At 42.4% G+C, this 25,235-nt stretch overlaps 1 pseudogene; it reads left to right on the top strand.

Annotated features, from left to right (window-relative positions):
• LOC133917924 (polyadenylate-binding protein RBP47C'-like) lies at positions 1-25,012 on the top strand (annotated as a pseudogene).
• Positions 25,013-25,235: the final 223 nt, after the last annotated feature.

The raw sequence follows: 25,235 nt of genomic DNA on the forward strand, positions 1-25,235 counted from the left end.
ATGTTGATGCAGCTGATGGTCATCGATGTCGGGGTGTGGTGGAAATGCACGGCGTCGATGGTGGTTGCCAGCACCACGATAGATGCAGGTGTGGTGACTAACGTTGGAATGGTGGGTGTTGGCATCAGGGTCACTATCGACACAAAAGTGATGGTGGTGGTGGATGATGTGACAGTGGTGGATGCTGGCGTGACAGCGGTGGACGTCGACACCGAGGGGGACACCGCAATGGATGTCGTGGTGGTCATCGATGCAGAGGCAAACTCCGATGCCGGGGTGGAGGCCGATGCGAGGGCAGAAGTCGTGATGGGTGTGGGTGTGGTGACTGACGTTAGCTCGAAGGCGTTGGATTCTTGCATGGTGGTGGATGAGAACACTGATGTACTGATGTGGTTGCTGTCGCAGGGAGCAGGTGTACACATTGGACGTCCAGCGAGCAACATCCATAGTAGATGTTGCTCCCGTGGGTGGCACACCGAGCTCACTCAGCATCTACTCTCGTCCGGAACTAGACGAGGGCCTCGACATGCCACGGGCTAGTCGGTGTGAGCATCTACACCGCCGTTGCCCCATAGATGTCATAGACTTGGTGCAACATGTCGTCAGCCACCGGGTAGAGCAAGTGGCTCACGCAGACATGCATCTGGCGAGCGCCAACTCCATGTGCACCTCCTCCAGCAACAAACATCGCCAACTCGTACCACAGCTCCAGGGATCAAAAGCTCTGATACCAATTGTCACGATCCCACCTTGATCACTCAACCAAATTGATCACAGAACACTCAGATCAACTCACAAAGAGAATACATTGCCACTGAATGCCACATAGTATGGAATAAAAGTCTTCAAGAAGGTAGAAGAAGATAGTAATAACACTCTAGTCTGATGGAGAGAATGGGATTGGGATTAGAGCAGCAGCGAGGGGGAGGAACCGGAGCAGAGAGAGAGAGAGAGAGAGAGAGAGAGAGAGAGAGAGAGAAGCTTGGGGAAGAAGAATACCGAGAAAGGAGAAGCTTCTGTTCTATCGTTGATGCCCTAGTCCAATGTCTTCTATCCCTTTTGTAATGGCCCACCCAACAGGGAAAGTAGGACAACTGGGCCCACTTGACAGCCAGGTATGTGATAGTTTTGTACCTCCCGGCGATGAATCCTTACATCCCCATGATAGTGATCATGGCGATGCCTCGCACAATTCCCCTCGTCCTACTCTTCTTCGTCTCTGCATCCTTGTTTGTGACTGATGCATCAGGTAAGATTCTTGAAACTTATTTATTCTTTTTTTCCATTGATCTTGCAAAATCATTTGGTGCATCAAAATATGTTATTATTTTGATGAGATGTTGGGGTCATCCCATCTGCAGCGGCGGCGGTGGCTGGGGCGAACTCATCCTTTGTGCTCATGGCGGTGCAGACGTAGCGGAAGGATCCCCTTGATGCTCTTGCTCCTGCTCAAAGATGCCACCTCGCCACCGTTATCAAACCACTGGCACTTTGAATCCTTGTGGGAGGCCCTTTTCAAATGTGTGGCACACATGTTCCTTCTACCAACAATGAATCACGCACAGTCAAGGACCAATCATGCATAGTAAGGTACGCCATTTTGATGCACGCCAAGTGCTTGACGAAAGTACCCAGTAGAAGAAGCAAAAGAGTTGTGATTTCTTTGATTCATTGTCCATCTGCTTGCTTGAATCACTTCGGTTAGGTCTGTTCCTTTTGTCCATGTGCGACATTCAATGTCTACTTCTGTGTTGGTGTCTTTCCTATCAATCTCATGATGATTTATTTATTTTCTTCCAGGTGGGTTAGAAATTTAATGAGAAGGCACTTATATGAACACCGTTGCTATTGACTTGTAGCCAGCTTGTTTTGCATCACAAGCGAGCTTTTTTCACATCACAAGCGAGCTTTTTTCACACAGGCTTGCGTGAGCTATGGTATGTTATGATGTTACAACCACTGCTTGGCTAAGCTATTAAGCTTAGTTTATTCTCGACATGTGCTGTTGTTACTCTAGATGCCCAAGTTTAGTAGGCATGTGATATATATTTGATGTATTTCTAGAGCGCGAGGTCTTGGATGCACCTGTGCTTGCAAAGGTGCATCCCTTTTGTTGCTCATAGGATACTTTGAGCAGCTATATGGAATGGACTTGTGAAAGGGAATGAAAGAAGGTCTAATAAATTAGACATCCTGTGAAACTACTATTTGGATTGTAGAAGCATAAGCAAATATGGTTTTGAGAAAAAGGAAAAAATTAGACATGTCTTTGATGTTTTTTCAAGAACAACAAACTGTGTTTAGTGATGTTACTATGATATTTGCTAATGTTTGCAGATCATGCAATCTATTTGTTCCCTCTAACTATTCATTCTAGCTTTTTCTGATTCAACTGCCATTTCACTTTTTGCCTTATAGGATCTTTACCATGAATTACATGCATTGAATAGATTTGAGCAAGATTGTCACCATAAATTGGAGAAAGGGAAATGATCAGTTACACTTGAAAAAGGTATATCTATTTCTATCCACGTATGTATATCATCCTCATAGCTTCATATATTATTTTACAATCAGACCAATTGTTTGATCCTCATCAAACTTATGATCGACTTCCATGAATGAGCATGGGGAATTGTTCTTATTATAAGGCAAGAACTGAAGAGCCAAAGAAAGCATGCACATAATTAAAGAAAAAATCTCTTTGGTTTAAGATACTTGAATATAAGTATTTTATATTGAAATTTTGCAGAAGAGGAAGTGTACAGGTGATAACAACTTTCTGGTAGCCTATGTTTATTGTGCAACATGGTTATTGAAAATTGTTTCCGGTCATGGAGAAGCTTGTAGATGAAGTCTAATTCTTACATGTTGAGATTCAAGATGTTTTTAGGACTTATGGTTTGCTCAATCACCATTATGCTATTCTTTTCTTGTATGTGAGATTGGGTGTGAGAACATTAACATGAATTATGGTTTGGCATACGAGTCTAGGAGTTGTGACATATGGATCCCTAGGTGATGTAATCATGGTAGGTTGATAGATAGATCAATTTTTTTTTTCTATGATAATCGTTCTTAAATTCAGTCTCAAATTAACCATTTATATTGGCAGATGAATTTGTTCTAGCCAACTTATTTAGCTTTGCAACAACGACTTTAGGTCTTCTGGCCAACAAAACACCATTTTTGTTTTTTTCTAACAAATATGGTCCTTATTACTTAGTAGAAGCTATCTGATCCATGGGGTTTAATCTTTGAATTGATTTTCTTCTTGTAGGTGTGCTAAAAGCTGTAGCAAAGAAAGTAGGTTGATAGTTTGAACTGTGTTAGCCAGAATCAAATAGATCGATGAAGTGTGGAGAAAGAATCAAAATAAGTTATTTGTTCTATTATGTTGTATCGGATTGTTTAGGCATCGAACAATATTTGGTTTGTCAACTTAATTGATGTCTGCAACCTTATGTGGCTACTAAATTGTTGGTGATATGCCCTATAGGCAATCATATAGATGATTATATCATGTACATGTTTATGTACTTTTGAATAATATGTTATTCGGTTCCTTAGATAATTATTATTTATATTGATTAGCAAACTTGTTTGTGAAGCTCTTTGTTTTATTATGATGTTATTCTAAATGATCCCTACTCTTATATTATTATGCGAGACAATAATGATTCATAGACTAGCATATGTATTGATTGATGATCATGTTTCACAGATCATGGATATAGAGATATCAAATCAATAATGTGGACACATGTTGAGCACATGATGTTGGATAGACCCACTTTGAGATACTGCTAGAATTATTATATGTTATGTCATTAGTTATTATCTCAAATGGTGTACCTGCATGTTCCTTAGACCTAATATTGTCATTGATTCATATAATCTGTAATGGCATACTTAGGGCTGTAAAACGCTACTCCATAGCTGAGTATTTATAAAGGTAGCTTTCAGATTTGCCATGAAACATATCGTGGGGTGTGAGCGATCAAGATGGAATTTACCTCTCTATATAATAGGAGAGCTATCTCTGTGACCTTAATATGGTTGGATTAGAAAGTGCATGACCATGCCAATATGGTTAAAGAGTTAATCACGAGTTAAGTAATCTGCTACAAGATTGAATGAATGGTCAAGCTATCACAAGGATGGTATGTGTCTCGTCTTGAGCTTGACTGTTATCGTGAGGCAAAGGGATTGGTGCATGTATATATCAAGGTTTAGCTGATATGATCTTTATGTATATTCGGGAGTCAGTAAACCTTGCTAGGGACCTCTGTTGATTTCGGTTCAAAAGGAGTTTTCGAGTCATGGTCGTTTGTACCTGAACCTAATGGGTTGGAACAGAACACACGGATTGGATCCGTAAGAGGGTCTAAATAGATTTTGATATGTGAGGGACTAGAGTCCTAATGGGATTCCAACGTGAGAGCCCATACCAGGATCTATATAAGGGGAGGCGTAGGGAGGGGTGCGCACGGTTGAGCCACTTCGAAACCTTAGTTGTGTCCTCTCCACCCGACCTCTCAAAACCCTAGTTATATGCGCGGTGGTAGCACACTGACTTTTGACATTCCACCCTAGGACGTGTGGATATTGTGGAGGCGCTACTGGTATTGTGGTGCAGATCGGCTCGATGTCGCTCCCGACAAGGCAATCACAACTAGTCGAAACGCTTCTGACAAAGAAGCCAAACTCGGAAGTTGATCCCAATTAGGAGGTCGATCATCTACGACAACCCTACTGAGTTCGACTACTTCCCTTACATCGATACATATGACGTTGGATCGGTCTACTCCAACTCTTCTTTCACTGCACTGCCGTCTAGTGGTAACGATCCATGATTTCCTACTTATATGATTTTTTTGTTGAACGCAGTAGAATTTTTTTATTTTGCCCTAGCATAGCCTACCTGTTTCCCAACATAAATTTGGTTTATTAAGTTCATATTCTCTCCAACACATCTTGTCTTTTGATAGCGAAGTGCATTACTTCGAAGTTTCAATTTGTGTGGATGCATACAAAAATAAACCTTCTTAATCCATATAGTTCGTGAATACATTTGTGATCATCTTTTGATCAGTTTGTTTACATCATGTACAAAATAAAATAATTTGGTATAAGATTTAAGAAATTTGTTGTAAGATTTGAAAATCGTGATAACGTACAGGCACTTAACTAATCTGTCTTAAAATACAAGTTTGTTTCTAGGTATCGAAAGGCTCACGTACGTATTCTCTAGTCAATAGTTTTGGGCTCCCTCATCCGCCTGGGAGTAAAAGATTAGAGTTTTTTTATTTTTATATTTTTTAGTTAAAATTTAAATAAATAGATTCCCGGTGAAGATATTTGCAAAACTAGGCGCCTGCAGCCCTCTGAGAGGGCGGTTACGGTTCCTAACCGCCCCTTGAGAGGGCGGTAGGCCTAACCGCCCTCTCAGAGGGCGGCAGGCCTAACCGCCCCCTCAGAGGGCGGCAAGAGGGGCTAACCGCCCTCTCAGGGGGCGATTAGGGGCATTTTTTGCTCTAAAAATATTTTTTTTTCCATTTTGTCCTTAAAAATGTATTATTTTTGTAATTAAAAAAATAAAAAAGGAAGGGGTGTAAGGAAATTAAGAAATTAAATTTGGAGTAGGTTATGTAATAACGGGAGAAAAAAATCAGTAATTAGTAGTTGCAGCATTTTACGTGGGTATGGGGTGTGAACGAGGACAAACATAGTATTAAACACATGGTGAAAATATTACAATACACTGTAACCGCGACGACACGATAAGGAAACAAAGGTGGCATGTACAGTTCGCACTAAGACCTACTCATTAGTGTGTCGATCCTAATCATAACATGCCTTAGGGAGGGAAAGTATGTCGGGTTACGTTAGGTACTCTCTACTGCGTGCATCTATGATACTTTCCCTTTCGGAGGGCATCGGGACCTGCCGCCTTAGCACGGCGGGCTCTCTCCCGCTTCCTTTCTCTCTCAGCCTCTCGAGCCTGAGCCACGGTACGGTCATGCGCCGCCTTCCTCATGCGCTCTTCTTCCTCCCGCTTGACGCGAAGTTCCTCTTGCTGTTGCTCGTACTCACTACGTGCGTACGCTTCCCTTCTCCACCTCATGTTCATGTCGACCCACAGCTTCTGTGAGTCATTTTGCTCATTGTCGAGCCACTGAATAAAATCACAGAGCGGTGGAGGGGACTGAACAAATGGAACAAGATGAGCGGTTAGTAAAAGAGGGTGCGTAATCGGAAGAGATGAGGCGGATATCTGTTACCGTACCGGTCGATAACCAGTTGTTGCATGGCGAGGCTTGTCATACTCGTAGTTGGCACACATGAAGAAGCGCAGCCCATAGGTGTATGAGATGTCCTGCGACTCGCGGAGCTTATAAAGGTCACCACAGAAGCACATTGGTGGTTCGAGACCTTCAGGTACGGTAGTCCCTCAATGTTTCTTTGGTGGGCTGGATGGAGCTGAGGAAGACATTGCACTTAAGAGATATGAGAAATGTGCGATGCTTCACCGTAAGGAGGTTCGGCTATTAATAGTTGGGGGAGGCAGGAGCATTGGATTTGCTCTGGAAGAAAGGAGTGAGGGTATGGGCGTAGCTAGTGGGAGGAGCATCGGATTCCATCTTGAAGAATGAGAAAGTTGTGTCATTGCCCATGGTCAGAGATTCCATGTTTATTGGTACTCGTGTTGTCATTTACTGATTGGAAAAAGCTGGGTAGTGTTATCACATCTTGTTTAAAGCCTGCGGCAGGAGGCATGTGTTGTCAAGTCATGATTAAAGTTTAGTGCTGTGGTCACTTCTTCATTGAACGTGTCTGAATATGAAATGCATTTACGAAATGCTAAGTCGACCATACAAAGTAAACGTGTCTTAATACATAGGAGTACATCACGAAGCGAATATGCATATGTTAGTTACATAAAATGTAAAATGCTACTCATGCCTCTCTCGTTGCCGTCGACCGTGCGCCCCATCGTGATCCCGATGCCGCTGGTTAACCCTCACGTGACCCCCGGAGTAGGTGAGGGGGTCGAGTGGACCGACGTGTCTGGTAGGCCTAGTAGGGACCACCGGTGTCGAGGGCTCGTCCTTCGTGAGCTGTGTCCGAAGCAGTGCACTGGAAACCTGGGACCGCTGAAGGACGTCGTAGTCTGGTGTGCCCCCGAAGAAGTCACGGACGATGTCGTATGCGGTGTCGGGGCCAGCCTCATCCTCCTGACTAGGGTAGGAGGACTGTGAAGGCTCGGCAGGCGTCCATGTGTACTGGCTGGAGGGGCCTATGAACAAATAATCATGTTAGATACGAACAATATGGTATTGAAAATAGTAGTAAAAAATGTATAATTGTACCTGCGTGGTACGACGGTGCAGCTGAAGAAGGCCACGCTGACGTGCTGTAGTACGTTGCGGGCGGGGTAGGGCGTGGGGCCGCCGAAGACGGACCGGCCTCGTCACCAAAGTAACCTGAGCACAATATTAACTTATTTTGCTGAAAGTATTAGAAACTAGGAATAAGGGTTCCCAGAGTACCTGACTGTGGATGCACAGGGCTCGATCTACGAGGCTGCGTCGAGACTTGTGCAGACGGACCTAATGAATGTTTAGTAATAATAAGTAAAGGATATTGTTCAACATTATTCAAAAGTATAATTCGTACCATGTTGCTCCGACCCTCCATGACGTGGTAGAAGGGGTCGTGTGGGTGCCGACACTGAAGAACGTCGGTGCACGTCTGACGGCCGAGACGACTCGGCGTGTACACCACTCGTCCTAGGAGGTGGCCCTGCTACATCTGTGGTAGATCGGCAGGAGGTGAGCTTCAAGGCGCGCGTCGTCTTGTCAAAAACCCGTCTAATGAAGCTCGCAACATCCGACACACTTAGGTGGTGCCCTTGCCGGACACGGTCCATGACAGCAGCTGTATCCCTATTTACGTCATAAATGATATCTGTCTGCGAATACGAACAGAAGTGAACAATTAAAATATACGGTTATGTTCATTCAATATGGAGTACGGACTTCAAAAAGTTACTTACTGCTAAAGCGGCGTCCTCGTCCCAATGCACCGGGTATGTCTCTGTTGTCGACGTGATGTGGGGCCGGACATCCTCAGGGGTGTAGGTGACACGGGTCCGCGTACGTGGTACATACCACTGTAGGTACTCCCTGAAGTTCCGCTCGTTGTGGGGACGTGCCTACTCAACGACGTCCTATAGTACTTGGGCCCATGTTGCCACGTAAGGGGCCAAGCGCTCCGCCCAGAGGTTGCCAGCTGGCTGACCTTTCCACGTGTACCTGCATTGAAACCACGGTAAATGTAAGTCACACTGAAATGAAGGTTGCTCAAACTATAATTTTGCAAATGTACCTGTGGACTTGCACAGGGACGGTACGGATGGGGACGAGCGGGAATGCATTCTTAACCCGCTCTAGGAACCAATACCAGCTGTCCCCGTTCTCACTCTCCACGAACGCAAACCCTAGTGGCAGGACTTGGTTGTTACCGTCGACCCCTATTGCAGACAAAATCTGCCTTTTGTACTTCCCAGTCAGGAATGTTCCATCTAGGCATATGATGGGTCGGCAATATCTAAATACTTTGATAGTTGCAGCGAATGCAAAGAAAGCACGCTGCAACACTCTTTTTCCGCTGTACTCCACATCAGTAGAGGGGTAATGCTTGATATCATAGTAGCTGCTTGGATTTCTTGCACAAATTGTGGCTAATTGACGAGGTAGATTGTGATACGAATCTTCATATGTACCGAACCTCATCTCAATAGCCTTTTGTTTCGCCCTCCATGCCTTCGCATAGTTTATTGTGTACTGGAACTTTTGCTCAATAGCACGGATTATTGATCGTGGCTCATACCTTAGGTTGTCCACAATCTCTCCGTACATAACATTTGCAATGAAAGCAGAAGACAGGTTCCGGTGGGCGAACTCTATTTCCTCAATGTGACAATTATGTTCCTTAACTATTGAGCATTGCCAGTAGTCTGCCTATTTCCCTCTGAATGCGTGCACCCGCCAAGGGCACTGAGGCACCAAGCACTTCACATCAAACTCTCTTTTACTTGATTTAACAACCTTGAATTGCCTACGCAGAGACAACGACCAGAATTTCACTGCATCAATAACTGCCTCTTTTGTAGGGTACATAGCACCCTGTGACACCTCATTCTCATGGTACTGCCACGGTGTCTGGTCAGCCTCGCTAACCACCAACTTCAAAAATTCTTGATCCCGCCACTCTGCAGGAACTAGAGCATTACCCTCCTCATCAGAAGAATCCCCATCGGCAAGGCCTTCCTCCAACTCTTCATCCTCCAAATCCATATCTTCAATGATGCTAGGGATGTGCTCCCCTTCATCAGCTACACCCATCGGCTGCAGCTCTGGAACATCACCAACCTCCTCCTTGGACCCTACATTAGCCGCCTCTAACTCATCTTCCACTGCCTCACTTGGTCCTGCTACTGCTTCTGCAGAGTTCACCTCATTTTGATCTTTCAGGTACGTCTCAGCTAACAAAACAAGCGGCAGGCCACGTTCACAGCATATATCTACATACTGCCTCCAAGTTGATGTGGCTTAGATGGGAACAAGCTCACCAAATTATCCATGACTAGCACGGCTCAAGACAGCTTTCAACTTCAGCTCATATTGCTGCGGATCCAGTTGGAAAAACCGCATGAGCCATTTGCACACACCCACAATAGTCCTCTCATTAGCTTTACTAAGCCCCTTCATGACATGACGAAATCCAGACAGATCTACACCGTTGGGACCGTACCTAATTTCACCCTCACCATAATATACCTGAAAAATTAATTTATCTGTCATCCCTGAAAACACCTACAAACATAACCCATGTTAAAACAACAAACTATATTTCTGATTATCGGATAAAATAATTTTTAAATGCTACCCTAGGTTCGCAAATTATCATCTACTGTTGCCTGCTACGTCCGCAGGTACAAATAATATACTAAAAATAATATACTACAAATAACATACTAAAAATAATATACTAAAAATAATATACTATAGATAACATACTGAAAATAATATACTAAAAATAATATTCTATATTGAACTGCTATCGTACCATTTTCTAAATAAATTTGACAATTTTCTAAACCCTAGGTCATAAATGTCTAAAACCTATGTCATATACTACTACTGCACTAATTAACAAAAATAAAAAGAAAAAAAAATTACCCGAAATTTTTCTTCAAATCCGCGGCCCAAATGCAGCAGGGCTTCGCCGACCTCTCTTCCTCCCCTCTCCTCTCCTCTCTTCTCCTCTCTCTTCTCAACTTTTCCTTTTTTTTCCAATTTTTATGGTTTTTTGGCCATTTTTTGGCCTTTTTGTAGCAGCAGGGTGCGGGCAGGCGGGCGGTGCGGCGCGGCGCGGCGGGTGGGGAGGAGCCCTTACCGTCCCCTGAGAGGGCGGTAAGGAGCTCTACCCGCCCCCTCAGGGGGCGGTAAGCCTCTAGGCCGGGCGAGAAGGCCCCACCCGCCCTCTCAGGGGGCGGTTAGGACCCGTAACCGCTCTCTCAGAGGGCTGCAGGCGCCTAATTTTACAAATATCTTCACCGGGAATCTATTTATTTAATTTTTAACTAAAAAAATATAAAAATAAAAAAAAACTCTAAAAGATTACCAGGGCCATTGAGCAGTCCGACTAAGGTTTAGCCCAGCCCAGGCTCAACGTAATCCCTACGCAGGTGCAGGTAAGGATATATATATATATATATATATATATATATATATATATATATATATATATATGCTATCGTCGCTCGTTTATCGAGTGAGAGTAATGTCTCGCCCTATGAACGAATGACACTTTATGGGCCTCACTAGTCAGAAATAAAAAATACGGTGACGTGGAATTTCACCGTTCACCTTCCTCACAGGGGCGCCCGACAGGTCTATATATATATATATATTCAATTTTTGTAAAATTACACATCTATTTCCAAAAATTGCAACAATAGGCTATCGTCACCCGTTCATCGGGTGAGAGCAAGATCTCACCCCATGAACAGATGACACCTTGTGGGCCTCGCCAGTTAGAAATAAAAATTACGGTGATGTGGAGTTTCGCCCGTTCACCTTCCTCACATGGACGCTCAACGGGTCTATCTAAAAGGTGTTGTCCAATATTCGGGCGAGACTTTTTGGTATAACCGGCTGTGCCTCCCCAACCGACATCAACATGTCATTTGCACAGCGCAGCTAAGAGAGAGGGAGAGGGAGAAGAGAGCGTCGGGAGAGGGAGAGGAGAGGAGAGGAGAAGGGGAGGGAAGGGAAATTGGAGGCGAAGTCCTGCCAGAGGATGGAGGTACAATTTTTTATTAGAGTGTGCTAATAAAAAAATATTTACTCTAACTAATCAGAATAACCACATCAGCAGGGATAAAGCTCATCCAAAACATAGATAGCTTCGTCCAGCAGTTTTGACTTATAAGCTCATCCAGCATGTGAGAAAAATATTCCTTCTAGATGTTCATCCCATCCAATTTATCTTCCAACCAAACACTTCAAAATATCCTTCCAATCAAGCAACACCTAAACACAGTGTTATCCTTGACTGCTCAATTCCAATGGTCTAAATAGAGAAGGAACAACATACCATGCCAATTGTAGCACCTAAAGGAGAAGAAAGATAAGCTTGCATCCATGTGTAATAAAGTAGAGCTAAACTTCATTGTGAATTCCTTAAAAAAAAGACTTCATTGTGAATAGCTCTAAGTTATAACTTTGTTCATCAATATGAATATGCTTTTATGGACAAAAATCATACTGAAGCCGCATCTACTCCAGATTAGTATTATGTTACTGATTGAGTATTAAAGCTCCTGTTTACCTTACAAATAATGGTGAACTACGATAACAGGAGGAAACATCAATGTATGCGACCATTGTTCTATTGCTTCAAATTGCCTAACTGGCAAAGCTCTGTATGTTTTTTTAAGTTTTTGGTGATTTGCAGCATGATTGCCAAACGATTTAATAATTATATGCTGTATAGCATATCTCAAAAGATGCATTGTACTTTCTTAGTCTCAAAATAGAAAATATTTTAGTCTTTATATAATGTTCAAAATACATAACATTTTACAATTTTAAGATAACTTTAGTGCAAGTTTTTAAGTTTTACTCTTCCATTAAGTAATTTTTTTCAATGCAAGTCTCATTCCTCGTGCAATGAATGATATTAAAAGAAAATAAGATGATCATTTTATCTTTCACCTTAATACGTGTGTTTAATTCTAAAACGTCATCTATTTTAAGACGAAAGGAGTATAAACTTTAAGCTGCAAATATATCAAAGGAGGGGTGGATCTAATGTAGGTGCATGGGGTACAACAACAGCTATACCCCAATTTTTTTTACAAAAATACTAAGTATACACACCTCATAGTATTTTGTATATATAAAATACGTTGTCAAATATGAAGCCCAAGTGCCCAAATTTTTCCGTGCGTCGCCCCCTTCCTCCCCTCCCACCACCATCGTTACCGAAGATTCATTCTGCTCTGCCCAACTCGCGTGCTGGGCGGGATTCGTGCGGGGGAGATTGTTCCACTTCGCGTCGGGCGCCCCACCGCCTGGGCGGGATTCGCAAGTGTCTCGTGTCACCGCTAAGCTATCCCCCCTTCCCTATCTCCAGCTCCGCCGTGATCTGCGGGTGGGGTGCAGCAGGCATCGCGTGATGGCGCGACGGTGGTGGGCCTCAGCGCGGCGCGGATGGTGACCCTGGGCGAAAACAGGATGGCGAACAAGCAAGCGGCAGCTCCATCAACCACGACTTCACCTCCCTGCTTCAGCAATGTCTTCACCAGCACTAACTTCACCTCATGCAAGCCGACGTTGGCCTCCTCAGTGTCTCCCACACCTCGGACGAGCTCTGTTACAGCCCAGGTAGCCGTTCTCACCATCCCAACCGCCACCACTGAACACCTGTCGGCGACGCATGCAAGGTGTTCGACGTTTGGTTGCGACCTGGACGCATGCGTTCTGACGTCTACGACCACTTCTTCTGCATCGCCCACGGCTTCCTCGGCATCTCCTTCAGCCCAGGACGCCATCCTTATCGTCCTCATCGCCACCACTGAGCTTCCTCGAGTGATGCCCACCATGTGTTCCACGCCGGGTCACGGCTGCGACACTCTCGTTCCAGTGCCCGTGAGCACTCCGGCCACCGCTCCTACTCCATCCACGACCACCTCTCCGCTTGTGGTCACCAACACTGGCTCTGCTACACAAAGTGTCGTTGATATGTTCTATCTAATTTTCTGGAAGTCAGAATGTGTTCCTAATGTAGGGATTATGTTAGCAGACAAGAGGGAAAGCTCTGAATCAGGTATCTCTTGTAAGTAGCTTATGCCCTTTGCCATACTTTTAATTTTAGAGAGTTTTAGTGAATAGTTCATACCCATAAATCTTCAGTATTTTCTCGTTGCTTTTTAAGCACCTGCAACAATGAAAGTTACAGAGTTGCTAATTAATCTACATCTTCTGCACTCCCTCTTTGCTATTAATCGCTGATTTCTATGCAGTCATCCTCTGCTATTCACTTGTATGACTCGGAGATTAGGTTCCTCCTTATGATGTGATGTATAGCTCTGAGCTGCAGCATGCATATCTATAGGCCTTTTTATGCACACATTATTGCAAATATATATGCTGGACAATGAATTAACTAAATAGTCAAATAGATTTTTGTTTTTTATTATGACATACTGTTTTCCTAACGGTATGAATAAATCACCCAGAGAAACATGCCATCTCTGGGGGGGGGGGGGGCATGACTGTTAGGATTATACACATTCGCCTGATCGACTAAACTATCAAAAACATATTTTGCTGGCAATTAACTAACAGGATGATCATCAAAATTAGTTTTCATGATAGTTGAGTTGAAGAGTTAAATGGATATCTCGGGGGTAAGATTTAGGGTGGAATCTTGCAGCCCACCTGCCTACATATGTCAATATTCGTGTGTCGGCACCGCACGCTCGTTGTGCAATGATGCTTGGATTTAGGAACCATTCACGGGTGCAGCAATGCTGAGATTTAGGAACCGTTAGTGTACAATCGTATCCAGATTTAGGAACCATTGTAACGCACAAGTACCTTACTATTATTGATCAAAACGTCAGCACTACATCGAGCCATTGACATCGATCACGGATCACCTCTCGCCACCGACCCTTCTGGCCCTCTGTAGCTCGGCTGACCCTTGTCAAGCCATTGACCCTCGACCAACGCCGCATGCCATACCACTGCTCGCTCCTCCCTCAGACCCTCCCCCTCTCTGAGCACTCCACGCTGAACCGGTAGAGCGATGGGAGCCACTCAGAAAAGGCAAAATCTAATCTTTATTTTGTTCAATCAATTGGTTTATTGCAATTAGCTATGAAATAGCATGGGTGATCAACACTTAAATGACTATTTGTCACATTCATTGAGTGCGACTATTTTCAATCAGGGGCGGAGCTACGTGAGTCCAAGGGGGTGTATAGGCACCCCTCTTAATCCAAAGCTGTCCACACTGAAACAACCATAATCAATAATTTTGCTTTGAAATTGTACACGTTTCTATACATATGATGAAGTGATGCACCCCCTTCATTTTGGTTCTAGATTCGCCCATGTTTTCAATGTGTCAGTGGTGATGATGTCATCAAACAATTTCTTTTTCTTTTTAACGTAAAAGGGAAGGAGAGCTACCATTTATATTAATGATAAGCAGAGTACCCAATGGGTAGAAAGGAAAACAAAAACAAATTAAAAAAGGCCTTTTCTCGCCGAATTCGACGCCTAAGGCATCACGCTCTTGTAATGTCCCAATAAACAGCCTCATCCTTGATCCTGTGGGCAACAACTAGTGTGGTTTGATGAATGTTGTTGAAAATTTTGGCGTTGTGCTCCTTCCATATTTGCCAACACACCAAGATGATCAGCGACCTCAGACCTTTTTTTGGCGTGCTTGGTGTCTCTGTCATAATCGTCCATCATTGGTGGATATTATAAGAAGGTGGCTAGATGTGTGATTGGAGTGACAGCTGCGCAACCCAATATGCAATTAGGGACCATATATGTCCTGTGAATATGCATTCTACAAATAATTTGCATTTGAGGGGCAGGGGGCTTTCCAGATCAAGTTATGGAAGTTTGTATCTGCTGAGCACAAGAATTGTGCCTTGTATGCCAAAGCTGTTGTATATTGACATGTTTTGTGAATTTTAGGAGATCATATCATGAGCGTTGTGGTTTAGTTGAACATTTTGTAGAGCAGGCCAAAGGACAACAAATTTGGCAAGGAACTGTGTTGCGATATGCGGCCTGAGATGTAGGTCCATCAACCAAACCTCATTGGGTAGAGCATCACTTAAAGTTTGATTCTTGATCTTGCATGCTGAGAGAACTTGTGGGTCAAGATCTTTTGGGCATTGTCCTTGGAACCAGGCCGAGTTCCAAAAATAGATCTTTTCCCCATTGTCAATGATGATCTTGGTGGATGAGGCAAATATTTGCCTATCTACTTCATTGCAAGGGATGTCTTTCCCAACCCAGGACATGTCCTCGGCTGTCCATTGCTGCCATAGCCATCACAACTGTATACTTTTTGCCAATTGACCTTACATTTTTCTCTTATTAGTGCCTCCATTCCGGACCACAAAAATTTCCTTCTGGTGCGTTCAATGGCCTTGAGAATGTGTTTAGGGGCATGTATCACGGTTAGGAAGTATAATGGCTAAGCTGTAAGGACTCTGACGAGGGTCAGGGGACCACTGGGAGCGATATTCTTCCTTTTCCATTTTGCCATAGCCAAGTATGCTTTGTCTACCGGAGGCTGTAAATCAGATTTCGAGAGGCGGCAAACGGTGATGGGCAATCTCAAGTACTTGATAAGAAAGTAGGTATGCATGGTAGGTAGTGACGAGAGGACTTCATCTAGCCAGACGTCAGCACATCTGATAGGCACGGCCATAGATTTTTGGAAATTTGTCCTCAACCAAGTTACTTCACCAAACAAAGTTAAGATTTCAGCGAGAGCCGAAACCTCCTCCTTTTTAGGATAGGTGGAAAGCATCACATCGTCCACATACATTGAGATTCGTACTTTGGAGGTATGGCCCCTGAAATGATGTAACAAATTTTCATCAACTACGTGTTCAAGGAGTTGGTGTAGAGGGTCCAAGGCAAGTACAAATAGTAGTGGAGAAAGGGGGGCCTTGCCTGAGACCCAGTTCATGCCTTATCCGCTCATTTTGAACACTGTTGAGAAGTATCCTGGATGAGGATGTTGTGAGGATCAAAGTAATCCAGTCACGGCAATGTGTCGGGATGCCTAGATGATATGCATTAAGGTGAGAAGGTACTCCCAACGGATAAAATCACAAGCCTTAGTGATGTCTAGCTTGAAAAGCAATGAGGGGTCTGATTTTTTTTAGACGTCATGCCATGTTTCGTATCGCTATAAAGTTATCGTGTATGCTTCTATGCTTGATGAAAGCATTTTGGCATCAAGTGACAAGGGAGGATATGTGAGGGGGAGAGGTGCAAGGCTAGGTCTTTGGAGATGATATTTACAATGGAGTAAATCTGACTAATTGGCCTGAAGTTAGTAATTTTGTCTGCCCTCTCCTTTTTGGTAGCAGCACTATATTTTCCATGTTCAAAAGGTGCAACCCGTGGCCGCGTAGATTGTAGAAAGTCTGTATGGCCACCATAAAATCAACTTTGATAATGCTCCAGCACTCCTTAAAGAAAATCCCGGTAAACCCATTGGGCCCTGAAACCTTGTCTGAAGGTAGTTGGCTTCTTGCAAACCGGATCTCCGCTTCGGTGAAAGGGGCATCCAGGGACTAAAGATCACAGTTTGAGAGGTTTAGCAACTCCCAATTGAGATTGTAATTCCTACTTTGAGGGCAAGACATGGACGTAGAAAAATACTCTTGTGCGATCTTCACCTTTTCATTGTGTATCACAACGCCACTGAGGTCATGCTATAACCTTTGAACGTAGTTCTTCCTCCTTCTTGAATTGATTTTTAGATGGAAGAATCTTGTATTTTCATGCCCTTAAGGTAAGAGATACGTGAGGCGTGCTTCTTGCATGCCCTCTCAATGATGGCGAGTCCTAACACCCGCTTCTTAAGCTGTATTCAGAGGAGTTGCTCAGCCGACGATAAAATTTTGTTTTCCTTGGTGGTGTCCACACGTAGGATAACATCCAATGCCATAAGCAGTTGCATCTTGGCATATGAAAGTATACACTGACTCTATCTTTTTAGATCACTTGCCGTGCATCTAAGCTTATCGTTGAAGATATGGAAAGGGTTAGAATGACTTGAAGGTGTTGCCCATCCCGAGGCAACTGTTCCCATAAAGCTCATGATACGAACCAAGAAATTTTTGGACTTGGAGGATTGGCTGTCTAGGTCCACTTTGATTTGATACGAACAATGGCCTTTGGTCAAAATGAGCGGCGGGGAATGCAAATAGAACATGCTTGTCAAAGGCGGAGTCCCATTCAGAGTTACAGAAAACTCTGCCAAGCCTCACTAGGGTTAGGTTTTGTCGTTCATTGCTCTAGGTGAACCTCTGGTTTTGTAGATTTATCTCACAGGGTTCACACTCGTTAAACATATCACGGAATTGATTCATTAGCCTGTGGTTCAGGTTGCTGTTGTTTTTGTCACTGGCTTTTGTAGATTTGGTTAAAATCACCTAGTAGAAGCCATTTCACACAACTTACCAGTTTGATGCTCTTTATCTCCCATAGGAAGTCTGGTTCCTTGCAGTCTCTCGTTGGACTGTACATTGAGGTGAGATAGAAAGAAGTTGAGCACGTTTTAATTGTCACCTGAGCAGAAATGTGGAACTCCCTCGATAAAATATTTGTGACATCAACCTCACTATCATTCTATAGTAGCAGAATGCCACCCCTAGATCTGTGGACCTGAGAAACCAAGTTGAAATGTGACTTGGTTTACTTGTGATGAGTGATTAATATTGTCATTTATTTGGTTTGATGATCTTCGGTTTTGCATGAACTTTGATGTGATTTGAATTGATTTGAGATTTTATTTGAGCATATTGATTATGGACTAATTGGAATTGGAGTTGGAGATATGTGTTTGCTTGTCTCATGGTGTGCAGGTGATGGAAGCAACTTGGCGGTCGACGGCTGGATGATCGGGACCAAGCGGAGTGCTTGGTGCCAGACGATCAATGAGGCCGAACGGAGTCAAGGGTGATCCTAGCTGAACACGTGAAGGTCAAGCAAAACATTGAAGGCGGATGGAGACGGCGTGTTGACAAAGTCTAGCGAAAGGGATGCCAGTGCAAGTGATAAGGTGGCCCGAGGGATCGGGAGCGGGAGAGACTTGCCAGCGGTCAGGATCGTATGACGGAGTACACATGTCGACATCGAAGCGCTTGCTTAAGGTGTAAGCAAGGCGGTGAGTCACGCTTTGAGAAGCGTGCAGGTGATTTCGTGGTTTGGTTTCAAAACCGTGGGAGGATTGGAGGAGTACGTGGCCAAACTGCGAAGTTTGCGTCAAGTCGAAGCTAAGTCGTGAAGGCGACGCGGCCGTCCGATGAATGAAGAAGAAAATAGACCAAAATACCCTCGGTGGTAGGTAGGAGTGTACTACAAGAGATGAGTATTTTGGGAAAAAGTTAGGAAACTTAGGGGTTAAATTGTCTAGGCCTATAAATAGAGGGGTAGGGTTATGAGAGAGTTTAAACCAGCCACTTGAGCCCCATTGCCAATAGACTATCATTTTAGAGGATAACCTTGTTTGGTGTTCATCTTCTCTAATTTTTTAAAGTTGCGAGTTTTTGAGCACAAAGACACATGTAATAGTCTTGAATGGAACCTATGGTTCATATTTCATCCGTGGAGTCATGTTGCCATGGAACTAGTCTTCTTGCTTTGTCTCTATGATTCTTTTGCTTCCGCTTGAGCGTTTTGAGTTGTGTTAGGTGAGAAATAGGAAAAGACCATCTATTTGGAAAGAAATTTGTTGAGGCGTCTATTCAACCCCCTCTAATCGCCATTCTTGTTCATACAGGATCCTAACCATCGGTCTATGCTCAAAACTTTGGAGCATGTTGCCTCCAATATGAAGGGACGATGGCGCTTGGATGTCGCAGAGTTTTGTTTCTTGAAGGCATACTATATGGCAATTGGAAGTTGCAATAGTTTCATGTACCATGCCGCGTTAGGCCAGGGTGCTTAAGCCCCTAACATTCCAACAGAGAATGCTCAAATTAGGTCCTATCATTATTATGAGATCAATTTGTGTTCACCTTTTGTGAATAGGGAAAGCAGAAGTCGTTGGAGTCGTCTGAGAAACTGAGGACACATAGGTTCATGGGGGCTAGAGTTGCGGGCCCATATGATCTTTGGGTCAGAATTGCAGCTAAACATGATGCAAGTAGTAGACACATTAATTTAGGCACCCAAACGTTTTCAAGCAATGGCGGAACGCCGTGTAAAGTTTTAATTTTCTATTAGATATTCAGTGACATTAGTTGTAATGAAAAAGATGTAATTTGTTCCATCTATACCGTGTAACTATTTTGTTCATCGGTCGTTGATTGGATTGTATCGCTCGTATTTTGGTGGATTGCATCGCTTATATCCGTACCCTCATGGCCGAAATCCTGGATCCACCCCTGTATCAAAGGCAAAAGTAGTTAAGGAAGCTAAGCTGTAACAAACATCAATTGTTAGTTTTAGCTATGTGTTAAGAAAATGGCTATGCATTTATGAAGTATCAGATGACGAAGGGGAGCAGAATATTGCCTCCAATGATCCAATCCATTAAGGGATGAAAACCATAACAGGTTACAAGTGAAACATTAAAATCACACACAAGCGCGCAAAGAACATAGTACAGAATACCACAGATTGCAAGTGTCCATATACCAAATCCTGCTCATCAATAAAAAAGGAGACCGATAGATAATCGCCCTATGCTGCTTCTGTGCTTTGCCCCTTAATTCCATAAAAGTAAGTGCTCAGATATTCTAACAAAATTGGAAGTCTTTATGTACAATGAACATAAACTTATCGCGATTACAATTTTGCATCCATCAGGCTCTAGGGAAAGGAATAAGTGCATGTTTACAAAATTGTCATTATTTGTCAATAAGTGCCATGTAAAATTTTCTATTGATCAAGCAACTCAAATTTTGGTAAAAAAATGATGTGACACTCGTGTAGTAGGGCGACCTGGTTAGTGTAGATTCACCGGGCTAGGACGCCTAATTCATGGACGATATACTTGCCACCTGGCTTTAATCTAGCCCCAATGCCGATGCCATAGAATTATTTCTCTTAAATTTCCGCCTGAATGTACAATTTTGTACCATTCTATACAAGGATACCAAATCAACGGATAGCTCAAAGTCAAAAGCCCATAAACGATCCCAGCATGCCATTTATTGCCATCAACCGAAGCCTCCGAAATAGCAAAAACACCAGCCGCACTTTTTTTTTTTTTGATAATTTGGTAATATTTGTTGCATTAAGTAAGATTCTGTTAGTTTTTCTTTGAGAAACATACTCCACCATTGTATTAGCTTTTATTCCATGTATTAGTAGTAGTCATTTTGCTACTTATCTATTTTTGTAGGTGGTGACAATTAAAGTTGTTCGCAATAGACACTCGGGAGTTTCCGGGGGTTATGGTTTTGTAGAGTTTCTATTCTCATGCATCAGCAGAGAAGGCACTACAGAAATTTTCTGGTCATGCAATGCCTAATACCGACCGGGCATATAAGTTAAACTGGGCATCGTATAGTATGGGAGAAAGACGCTCTGAACTTGCATCTGATCACTCAATATTTGTTGGTGATTTGGCTGTGGATGTTACTGATGACATGTTGATGGAACTTTTTGCTAGCAAATATCGATCAGTGAAAGGAGCTAAAGTTATTATTGATGCAAACACGGGTCGTTCTAGGGGCTACGGCTTTGTTAGGTTCGGAGATGATAATAACAAAACTCATGCAATTACTGAAATGAATGGTGTATACTGTTCCACAAGACCAATTCGAATAGGACCAGCGACTCCTAGAAGATCTCAAGGTATCTCCAGAATTTTGAGGTTGTTTTGTATTTTGACCTGTATCTGCAATTACTAGTTACACAGCTTATTTGTTTCTGCATTCTATGATCTCGTCTTATATTAGCTAGTACTATCTAATTGTTGTTGAAATTTTTATTGCTACCCTGGAAATTTGCTCCGTAACTAATGTACTATGAAATTCCTAAAAAATAATTAGAAGTTGTAACAATCATTATTGCTGCATCCCTATTCTTTATTGCTTGATGCTATGTTTTTTAAGACGACTGTATAATATTTCTTGTTTGAATAACCATGCAGCCTTGTGGGCTGTCAGGTGGGTATCATTTTGAGTACACTTCATTATTTGGATCATGTTACACATGTTCAAAAGAAGTACTCTTTGGGGTCTGTTAGCCCTAGCATCCTCTCCAGCATGTGGGGGCTTTGTGGGTAGATGAGACATAGTAGTATCATAGTATGATATGGACAGTTTCTTTCACAAAAGCTTTCTAGGTTTGATCATTACTTTTCTCATTTGACATATTTTTTGATTTTATAATTGTTGCATTTTCAGGTGATTCTGGCTCTTCCCCACCAAGGCAATCAGATGTTGACTCAACTAACAGGACGGTATGCTCTACTTATTTTCCAGTGGCTTTTTGTTGACTTAAAGCACAATTGTTTGTTGATAGCCTTGCTCTATTTTACTTTCTGTTTTGGACTTTGAATGGTTTCCAATGCAGTGAATGGGCACATTTCATCACTAGTTTTTTGCAATATATGTTTGTGGAAAGTGTATAGTGATATGAAAATGCTTTTGCGGGGGTATGGACTAATATCATTTCCCTTTGACAGATCTAGATACTTTTAATGCATATTTCTGGTCAAAAGTTTGTAAGTTGACTGCATGCATTCTAGGATGACGTGTAAAATAGAACTGGGTCATTAAGATGCTATCTCATATTGGTTAATGCTGTAGGTATATGTTGGCGGGCTTGACCCCAATGTTGGTGAAGACGAACTGAGGAAAGCATTTGCAAAGTATGGTGATCTTGCCTCTGTCAAAATTCCTGTTGGGAAGAAGTATGGCTTTGTTCAGTTTGTAAACAGGTATATCTAAGTTTTTTTTTCTAAATCCTTCTACTATAATACCGTAATATAAGAAAGCATTGAATGCTTAACTATTTATTGGGTTTCTACTTTCTGTAAGATTTAAGATTGTTTGAACGTGCTTGTCTTGTATTGTAGAGCTGATGCTGAAGAAGCACTGCAAGGGCTGAATGGATCAACTGTTGGAAAGCAGGCACTTAGACTTTCCTGGGGTCGCAGCCCAGCCAACAAACAGGTTGAACTGATTTAATTACAATTTTGCTTTATTTCTCACTAAGTTACATGATATCAACGTGCTCCGATTGACTTTAAACTTTGGTTAATACACAGTTTTAAGTTGGCATTGACAACAGAAAAAAGGATGCTCAGTATAATTCACATGTCATAACTCAAAATATTTACTACACCATTTGTCAGTGGTACATTTTGTGATTGTGCATTCACTTTTTTTTTTTTTTGCGACCGAACATTCAGATTGTTTTTGCCTGAATCTTTAGAGCTCAACTGAAAATTAGAGACTGAAAGACATAACAGGAGACATGTATTTTTATTTATATCTTTTGAGTTTTAGTTGGTGTTTGAGATGTAGCCATGGTTATCTACCTCCATGCATGACACTTCGCAGATTGACCAAAAACAAAATTTAAGTACCTTGGATGTTCCCCTTTTTTTTTCACTGAGATTCCTGTAGCCCTATCTGCTGGGGCATCTCGAAATGTTGTTGCTTACTGTGTATTGAAGTATATTATTGGCACTAACTTTCCATACTGGGCCTTATTTAATCTTGACATTTTTATTGACCTATGGTAGTGGGTGGAAAGCTTGTCCTCTTTGATGGCAAGCTCAAGCTGTTCCAGCATAAACCTCCGACAATTTGTTGCCTTTATCTCAAGGTTTAAGCTGGTCACTCAACCACAGAGAGTGAAATTGACATAGCTAAAAATGATCTAACTTCCCTATACATATTCACAACTTTCTTTTTCATTGTTGCACTCTAGATCGCCTAGTGTCAGGCTGCATATTTGGACTAAGGAAGGTCTCTCAACAGTAGCTTGATTGTATTCTCACCAATAAAGATTATTCCCTTTGTTCATAAATATTGCACATTTTGTACTTTGACTGCTTAAACTTTGACCCATAATAGTTTTGGAAATGTCTTATTTGGTAACATGAAAATGATGGTTATATTTTTCATAAAACATACTACCATAAAATAAATAATATTGTAAATTTTAAATTATTTGCATATACAATTAGAAAACTATTATTGGTCAAAGTTTGAGCAGTTGAAGTCGACAGTGTCAATTATTTGTGAACAGAGGAGATATATCTCAACACTCAGGATATTAAGGACCTGTACATCCATGCTTAAGTTTTGGCTTATGTGCTTGACCGCTTGAAGCCGAAACTTGTCCGACATGTTGAATCATGCTAGACGCTTTATACAAGCTGTGAAACCAGTGGAAAGGTCATTTGGATATTTAGATACTGAAGCATCAAATACAGTTACCTCTGCATAAAGATAAGATCATCTCTAATCATATTCCTTTCATTTCGTTCTTTCCCGATTCCCTTCCTCGTTCCTATTCTCTTTATTTTCTCTCATCTCCAACAGCATCCCTTCGAGGGGAATCGCGAAAGAAAAAGAGAGATAATCCCGTTCTGAAGGGAATGATCTGAGAATTTTATCGTGACGGAAACTGTAAAGAAAAACTGTTGAAACGCTAAAAAAACGAAAATCCCTTCACGACAAAAATATAATACCTGAAAGGAATCCCTTGAGGCTAGTTTAAGTCCTCCAAAACAGGGCCTAGGTAAGCCCTGAGCCCTCCTTGAGGAGAGCTTATCTTCCTCGAGAAACCCTCTTACTAGAAGGTTCTGGCTGAGGGGTTCCATCTTAAGTTTCCCTGAGAAGCCCCAAGAAGCTGCAGCGAAACAGGCCTAATAGCTAACAGAATCTTAGTTTAAGTGTTTAGCTAGTACCCAGTTACCTTTGGAAGAAGCAGTGGCAGCCCTTTGGACTGTACTATTTTATACTATCAATACCGTGGGCGATGGGCAGAATTACCATCCTGAATTTGTTCTAAAGCAGTGGAGACCATGTAAAATTGCCATTTCATGAAAACATAAAGGGTCAATATCTATACTAGGCAGCTTGATTACTATACTAATTTTGTATGGCTTGTGGTGCATGGCTTCCTCTCCCACTTTTTGAGCCATCATGGAGTGAGTGCTCATTAAGGTTGTTGATTTGTGGCCAACTTCACCTTGCATGGTCTTAAGTTGAAACTTCGTTCGTGGCTTGAGATCTTTCTGGTGCTGTGCTGTCTGGCACCAAATATCCCACAGCATGTCTAGCAGACAGCCTTTCTAAGACGGTAAGATCTGTCTGAACTCCAGTCGCGTTGTTGTTTGAGTGATTTAAAAGAGAGTTCCTCAAGGTGTTTCATTTTTATTTTGTTGGCAAGTATATTTTGGCATTTTTAACATAGGGCATTGTGGACAATAATACATCTTTTTAATTATGTTTCCTGCCATTCCTTTATACTCTTGCATGGAGTTCTTGCTTTGCAGTAACTCATGTGAGACTTGACTAAAATTATTTATCACTAGATGCTCACTTGGAAAAATTTCTGTTTTCCAGTCTAGGAGTGATTGCGATCACCGAAGGAACAGCTTGTACTATGGAACACCATTCTATGGTGGATATGGCTACGCTTTGGAAGAGGATCCTCTCAAGTCAGAGGGGAACAGTACCCATGACTTTAGGTAAATGTGAGATGTTGGACTGGAAGGGGACGAATAAGATTTAGTGCTACAGTGATGCTATACGGCAACCAGCAACTAGTCAGCTGATGAGAGAGCTCCTCTCCACTGTTTCCTCGGATGGAAAACAAGGTTTTGGTCCAGTAAGCATAGTAGTGTATCATGAGATATTATAGATGGCTATAAAAAGGGGTAAGACGAGGCAGGTATATGAATGGTATCTGCAGATT

This window comes from Phragmites australis, chromosome 5 (assembly GCF_958298935.1).
Source record: "Phragmites australis chromosome 5, lpPhrAust1.1, whole genome shotgun sequence".
Classification (NCBI taxonomy): Eukaryota; Viridiplantae; Streptophyta; class Magnoliopsida; order Poales; family Poaceae; genus Phragmites; species Phragmites australis.